Source organism: Penaeus chinensis, chromosome 39 (assembly GCF_019202785.1).
Source record: "Penaeus chinensis breed Huanghai No. 1 chromosome 39, ASM1920278v2, whole genome shotgun sequence".
Lineage (NCBI taxonomy): Eukaryota > Metazoa > Arthropoda > Malacostraca > Decapoda > Penaeidae > Penaeus > Penaeus chinensis.
The window spans coordinates 25,256,215-25,263,714 of record NC_061857.1 but is presented as its reverse complement, the minus strand read 5'-3'; positions in this window follow the sequence as shown (position 1 = coordinate 25,263,714).

Genomic DNA, 7,500 nt, shown 5'->3' with positions numbered 1-7,500 from the left:
GTGTATGTTTCTGTTTGTGCGTGTGCGTGGATGTATTCATAAAATCGGGCCTGTATGTATTCATATGCGTTTATGTAGTATATGTGTAATGTATATGTTCATAAACGCACGTAGAGAACCGTACTTGTAATTGCACGTACAGCAAATGCAAACACGTACACACACGGACAAACACACACGTACACACAGACAAAAACACACTTACACACACGTACACACAAACAAAAAAACATACACATACACGTATACACAAACAAACAATCACACAAACAAAAAACACCAACACACCCACCCCTTATACACAGCAAAAATCCTTCGACCTTTGTACACACTCTTAGGTATTTTAACACAGAGACGCCTACAATCTCTTGCGTGTTTATGACACAGGACACTCTTTATCTCAGGATCTCCGGCAGAGGAAAGGCAATAGTACTTTTAAGAAATTCTCTTTGTTTTTTGCCGGTAGTTTCTCGCAGGGTAAGGAATAAGAAGGAAGGGAAGGATGGAGGAAGAGAGAGAGAGAGAGAGAGAGAGAGAGACAGAGAGAGAGAGACAGAGAGAGAGATTGAGAGAGAGAGAGAGAGAGAGAGAGAGAGGGAGAGAGAGAGAGAGAGAGAGAGAGAGAGAGAGAGAGAGAGAGAGAGAGAGAGAGAGAGAGAGAGAGATTGAGAGAGAGACAGAGAGAAAGGTGGGGAGAGAGAGAGAGGGGGGGGGGTAGGGATTCCTGGTAAGGAGGAAAAATATATGAATGATAAGACTGATAAGAGGAATAACGAAAGAGAGAGGGAGGAGCAGGAAGAAGAAGGAAAAGACGGAGTAGAAGGAGAGGAGGAAAGAAAATATAGATAATAACGAGATTGATAAGAAGAATAAGGAGAAAGACAGGGAAGAAGAAAGTAGGAAGAGAAGGAATGATTAAAGGGAAGTAAAATATGAAAGATAAGGCGATTGATAAGAAGAATTAGGCAACAGAAGATTAAGAAGAAAGAATTGAAATAAGTGGAATAAGAATGTGAAAAAAATATAACGATGAGAGAGATATGAATCATAGGAAGACTGATAAGAAAATATAGATAAAGAGGGGGAAGAAGAAGAAAGAAAACAAGGAGAGAAAATATGATTAATGAAGGTGAGGAATATATAAAGAAAATGATTAATGTGTAAAAGAAAGAGTGGAAGAGGAGGGGGAAAAGATAAACTTGGGGAGGATGGAAGGGAAGAGAAACAAATAGAAAAAGAAAAGGTAGAAAGAAAAGAAGTGGGAAATAAAAATAAATGGGAAGCGAAAGTATTGACGACGAAAGAGAGGAGGAACGAAAAATGATAATAACAGAACGAGAAAGAAAAAATACATTGATATAAAAATGTTTATCTTCGTTGTTATCTATATTATATATTTTTTTATAATGTGCACCGTTGCTTTTTAAGATTCATTTGTTGCAAGGCTGTCTTTATTTGATCTTTTCAGGGTTTGTTTGTTGCAAGGTCGATGCAACGTTGCACCTCAGCATAAGCAAGGAAACAACATACTTACGTTGTGTTATAAGTGTGAATGTGAGATATCAGTCTCACTTATATGGAAGAGAGGAAGGAGAAATTTAAGGAAAAGAAGAAAAAAGGTAGAAAATGGTGACGAAGAGGAGAAAGAGAGAATACTGATGATAACAGAATAAGGAAGACGAAAATACAGATATACCAGAACAAGCAGTAACCTCATTTACTTGTAACGATATTCAGTATTTGACGGTGCAACATCCCGACGTAAGCAATGTGGCGCAAACTAACCTAGATTTATTTCTGGTAAAATTAATCTTTTGCAAAGTAAACAAGAAGGTGAAACGTATGTCGGTCCTTTTAAACTCGAATCCTGCAGAAACGGGCGGGATATAAAGCAGAGAGAGGATGGAAGTAGGTTAATTTGTTAGGGCGATCATGGTGATAATGATAAAGTTTTAGTAATAATGGATTAGGAAAATAGATTTTTAATTACGTTATGCAGTTACTGTTCTTACCAAAATTGGGAATGAAAGCTGGTTGCAAGTTAAACTATTTAATAAGAATAGTGATAAAGAATGATAATAGTGATAAGAACAAGAAAACATTTATTAATAAAAAAAATTTTTTTTTTTTAATACATCACGTAAATTTCTTTCCATGACAAAATCGGGGCTGAAAGTGGGTTACAAGTTAAAATATGAAATAAGAACGGTTATGATGACAATAATAATTTCATTAATAACATACTTTTAAAATACATTCTTTTAAAAACAAAAAAATCCTGCTGCCACACCAAAATTCCTCAGCGATTACCACGTGGTTCGTCCGCAGCCGCCACTGTCTTCAAGAAAAGGGAGGAGGAGGGAGGAAGGAGGAGAGGGGAGGGAGGAGGGAGGAGGGAGGAGGGAGGAGAAGGAGGGAGGAGAGGGGAGAGAGGAGGGGGGAGGCGGGAGGAGGAGGAGGAGAGGGGAGGGAGGAGGGAGGAAGGAGGAGGGAGGGAGGAGAGAGGAGGGAGGAGGGAGGAGAGAGGAGGGAGGAGGGAGGACGGAGGAGAGAGGAAGGGGGAGGCGGGAGGAGGAGGAGAAGGAGGGAGGAGAGGGGAGAGAGGAGGGAGGGTGGAAGGAGGAGGGGGAGTCCTACCGCATACTGTTACAGGTTTATGGTGGGGTTTGGGGATGGGGTGTAGGGGGACAGGCCTGAGCGGGAAGGGGAGGGGGGAGCAAGACGAAATTAGGGGGGTGGAGAGGGAGAATGTTGGAGGGAGGGGGAGTGTTGGAGGAAGGGCGGGTGGAAAGGGAAACTATCGGGGGAGGGGGAGGGTTAAACTAGCCAGAGAAGGAGGAAGGGAGACCGATGAAGGAGAAGGGGAGGGGAAAAGTTAAAGGACCAGTTAAAGGGAAAGCAAAAAGTGAGAGGGAAGGGGACCGAAGTAGGGAGAAAGGAAGTGGAGGGAGAACCGGCCAAGGGGAAAGGGAGAAAGAGGGGAAAGGAAGAATGGAGGAGGAAAGAGAGGGAAAGGGAGAGGGAATTGGAGAGGGGGGGAGGGGGGAAGGGGGAAGGGGGGAAGGGGTACGAGTCAGAGTGAAGCCTAAGGGTGACTAGTCAGGGGGGAGGGGAATAAAGGGGAGGCTTGTAAAGGGATATAAAGCATATGACAATGGGTGTCACGTGTTCATTAATGTCGTCTCTTGTTACAATTTACCTTTTTTTTATCTTTTTTTTTTTTTTTTTTTTTTCAATATAAGAGGAGTTGTATTTTCGTCTCTTTCAACAAAATGAAGGTTTGGCTATGATTGTTTTAAAGTTTCAGGTTTATTATATATTGAATTAAAGGAAAAAGTAATGGGAAAAAAAAGTACAAAAAAAACATGTACATGGTCAAACATACACACACAAACATACATACAAATATATACTACAAACATATATTCTCTCTCTCTCTCTCTTACACACACACAAACACACACACACACACACACACACACAGAAACTCACACAAACAAACCTACATACAATCATACACTACAAACAGACATTATCTCTCTCTCTCTCACACACACACACAAACACACACACACACACACACACACAGAAACTCACACAAACAAACCTACATACTTTCATACACTACAAACAGACATTCTCTCTCTCTCTCTCTCTATCTCTCTCTCTCACACACACAAACACACACACACACACACACGCACGCACGCACACACACACACACACACAGAAACTCACACAAACAAACCTACATACAATCATACACTACAAACAGACATTCTCTCTCTCTCTTTCTCTCTCTCTCTCTCTCACACACAAACACACACACACACACACACACGCACGCACGCACACACACACACACACACAGAAACTCACACAAATAAACCTACATACAATCATACACTACAAACAGACATTCTCTCTCTCTCTCTCACACACACACAAACACACACACACACACACACACACACACACACACACAGAAACTCACACAAACAAACCTACATACAATCATACACTACAAACAGACACTCACAGCTGCACTCAGGAACATAACCCTCTCCTTCACAACAATTCTAACCCTTTCCATGCTAAACTTTGCGCTTACTGTTTTCCCATCTTCTCTCATAACAAAAATATTATTAGGGCGAGTTAATATGGTTTACGAATCTCTCGTAGCTTAATGAACAGACAGCTACTCACTTAATTGTCTTTGATATGCCTCTTGTTTGTTCTTTTCTTTTCTTGTTCTATTTATCTGTGTCTTTTTTTCTTTTTTTTTATGAAAGTGTCGACTTTTTTATTATTATTATTTTGGACTGTAGTAAGATTTTTTTATTTTCATGCCTTTTATTCATAATGTGGGAATGTAATTATGAGTTGATATAGACCCTATAGAAAAAAAATATATATAATATATATATAATATATATACATATATATATATATATATATATATATATATATATATATGTATGTGTGTGTTTGTGTGTGTCTGTGTGCGTGTGTGTGCGTGTGTGTGTGTGTGTGTGTATGAGTCTTTGTTCAATGCCATCAAGTAATATTAACTGTTATTTGTGTTTATATTTAACCAATCATTTATACCCCCCCCCCCCTCTCCACATAATCAAACACACCGTAAGAAAGTCCTTTTCATATTTTTATTCTTTGCATTTTGTTTAGTTTTTGGTGCGGTCTAACACGCCCACCACAACTTATCACCTTTCTCTCTCTCTTCCTTTTTTCTCCGAACGTCCTCCTGCCGTCCTCAACCCCCCCCCCCCCCCCCCCCCCCGCAAAGGACGCACCTAGTGAGAGAAAAAAAAAAAAAAAAAATGCAAGAGCAGAGTCAGTCATAACAGAAACTCGAGAGGCTGCGAGATCCAATGATTAAAACACGCGCGTTCGAACGGAGGTTGGCCAATAGCTCTCTCTCTATGTCTGTCTGTCTCTCCATCTGTCTATGTCTGTCTGTCTCTCCATTTGTCTATGTCTGTCTGTCTCTCCATCTGTCTATGTCTGTCTGTCTCTCCATCTGTCTATGTCTGTCTGTCTCTCCATCTGTCTATGTCTGTCTGTCTCTCCATCTGTCTATGTCTGTCTGTCTCTCCATTTGTCTATGTCTGTCTGTCTCTCCATCTGTCTATGTCTGTCTGTCTCTCCATCTGTCTATGTCTGTCTGTCTCTCCATCTGTCTTTGTCTGTCTGTCTCTCCATCTGTCTATGTCGGTCTGTCTCTCCATCTGTCTATGTCTGTCTGTCTCTCCATCTGTCTATGTCTGTCTGTCTCTCCATCTGTCTATGTCTGTCTGTCTCTCCATCTGTCTATGTCTGTCTGTCTCTCCATCTGTCTATGTCTGTCTGTCTCTCCATCTGTCTATGTCTGTCTGTCTCTCCATCTGTCTATGTCTGTCTGTCTCTCCATCTGTCTTTGTCTGTCTGTCTCTCCATCTGTCTATGTCGGTCTGTATCTCCATCTGTCTATGTCTATCTGTCTCTCCATCTGTCTATGTCTGTCTGTCTCTCCATCTGTCTATGTCTGTCTGTCTCTCCATCTGTCTATGTCTGTCTGTCTCTCCATCTGTCTATGTCTGTCTGTCACTCCATCTGTCTATGTCTGTCTGTCACTCCATCTGTCTATGTCTGTCTGTCTCTCCATCTGTCTATATCTGTCTGTCTCTCCATCTGTCTTTGTCTGTCTGTCTCTCCATCTGTCTATATCTGTCTGGCTCTCCATCTGTCTATGTCTGTCTATATCTCCATCTGTCTATGTCTGTCTGTCACTCCATCTGTCTATGTATGTCTGTCTCTCCATCTGTCTATGTCTGTCTGTCTCTCCATCTGTCTATGTCTGTCTGTCACTCCATCTGTCTATATCTGTCTGTTTCTCCATCTGTCTATGTCTGTCTGTCTCTCCATCTGTCTATGTCTGTCTGTCTCTCCATCTGTCTATGTCTGTCTGTCTCTCCATCTGTCTATGTCTGTCTGTCTCTCCATCTGTCTATGTCTGTCTGTCTCTCCATCTGTCTATGTCTGTCTGTCTCTCCATCTGTCTATGTCTGTCTGTCTCTCCATCTGTCTATGTCTGTCTGTCACTCCATCTGTCTATATCTGTCTGTCTCTCCATCTGTCTTTGTCTGTCTGTCTCTCCATCTGTCTATGTCTGTCTGTCTCTCCATCTGTCTTTGTCTGTCTGTCTCTCCATCTGTCTATGTCTGTCTCTCTCCATCTGTCTATATCTGTCTGGCTCTCCATCTGTCTATGTCTGTCTATCTCTCCATCTGTCTATGTCTTTCTGTCTCTCCATCTGTCTATGTCTGTCTATCTCTCCATCTGTCTATGTCTGTCTGTCACTCCATCTGTCTATGTATGTCTGTCTCTCCATCTGTCTATGTCTGTCTGTTTCTCCATCTGTCTATGTCTGTCTGTCACTCCATCTGTCTATGTCTATTTATGTTTCTTGCTGTCTTTCTTTCACTTTCTTGTTCTCCCCTTTCGCTCTCTCCTTCCCCTTCTCCGTCTCTCTCTCTCTCTCTATTTATCTATCATTCTATTCATCCCTCTCTCTTTCTCCGTCTTAATCTCTCTCTCTTTCTCTATTTATCTATCGTTCTATTTAACTCTCTCTCTTCCTCCCTTCCACCCCTCCCTACATCCCTCCCTCCCTCCCTTTTTCACCCCCCTCCTCCCTCCCTCCTTCACCTCCTCTCCTTCCCTCCCTTCTTCCCTCCTCCCCTCCCTCCCTCCCTCCTATACCCCCTCTCCTTTCCTTCCCTCCCTCCTTCACCCCCTCTCCTTCCCCCCCTCTCCTTCCATCCTTCACCCTCCCTCCTTCACCCCCTCTCCTTCCCTCCCTTCCTCCCTCCTTCACCCTCACTCCTTCACCCCCTCTCCTTCCCTCCTTCCCTCCCTCCTTCACCCCCTCTCCTTCCCCCCCTCTCCTTCCCTCCTTCACCCTCCCTCCTTCACCCCCTCTCCTTCCCTCCCTCCCTCCCTCCTTCACCCCCTCTCCCTTCCTCCTTCACCCCTCCTCTTCCCTCCCTCCTTCCCCCCCTCTCCTTCCCTCCCTTCCTCCCTCCTTCTCCCTCCCCCCTTCACCCTCCCCCCTTCCCCCCCTTTCCTTCCCTCCCTCCTTCACCCCCTCTCCTTCCCTCCTTCACCCCCTCTCCTTCCCTCCCTCCCTCTCTCCTTCCCTCCCTCCTTCACCCCCTCTCCTTCCCTCCCTCCCTCCCTCCCTCCTTCCCCCCCTCTCCTTACCTCCCTCCCACTCTCCTTCCCTCCCTACCTCCCTCCTTCCCTCCCTCTCCTCCCCCCCCTCTCCTTCCCACCGTCCCTCCCTCCTTCACCCCCTCTCCTTCCCTCCCTTCCTCCCTTCTTCACCCCCTCTCCTTCCCTCCCTCCCTCTCTCCTTCCTCCTCCCCTCCCTCCTTCACCCCCTCTCCTTCCCTCCTTCACCCCCTCTCCTTCCCTCCCTTCCTCCCTCCCTCCTTCCCCCCT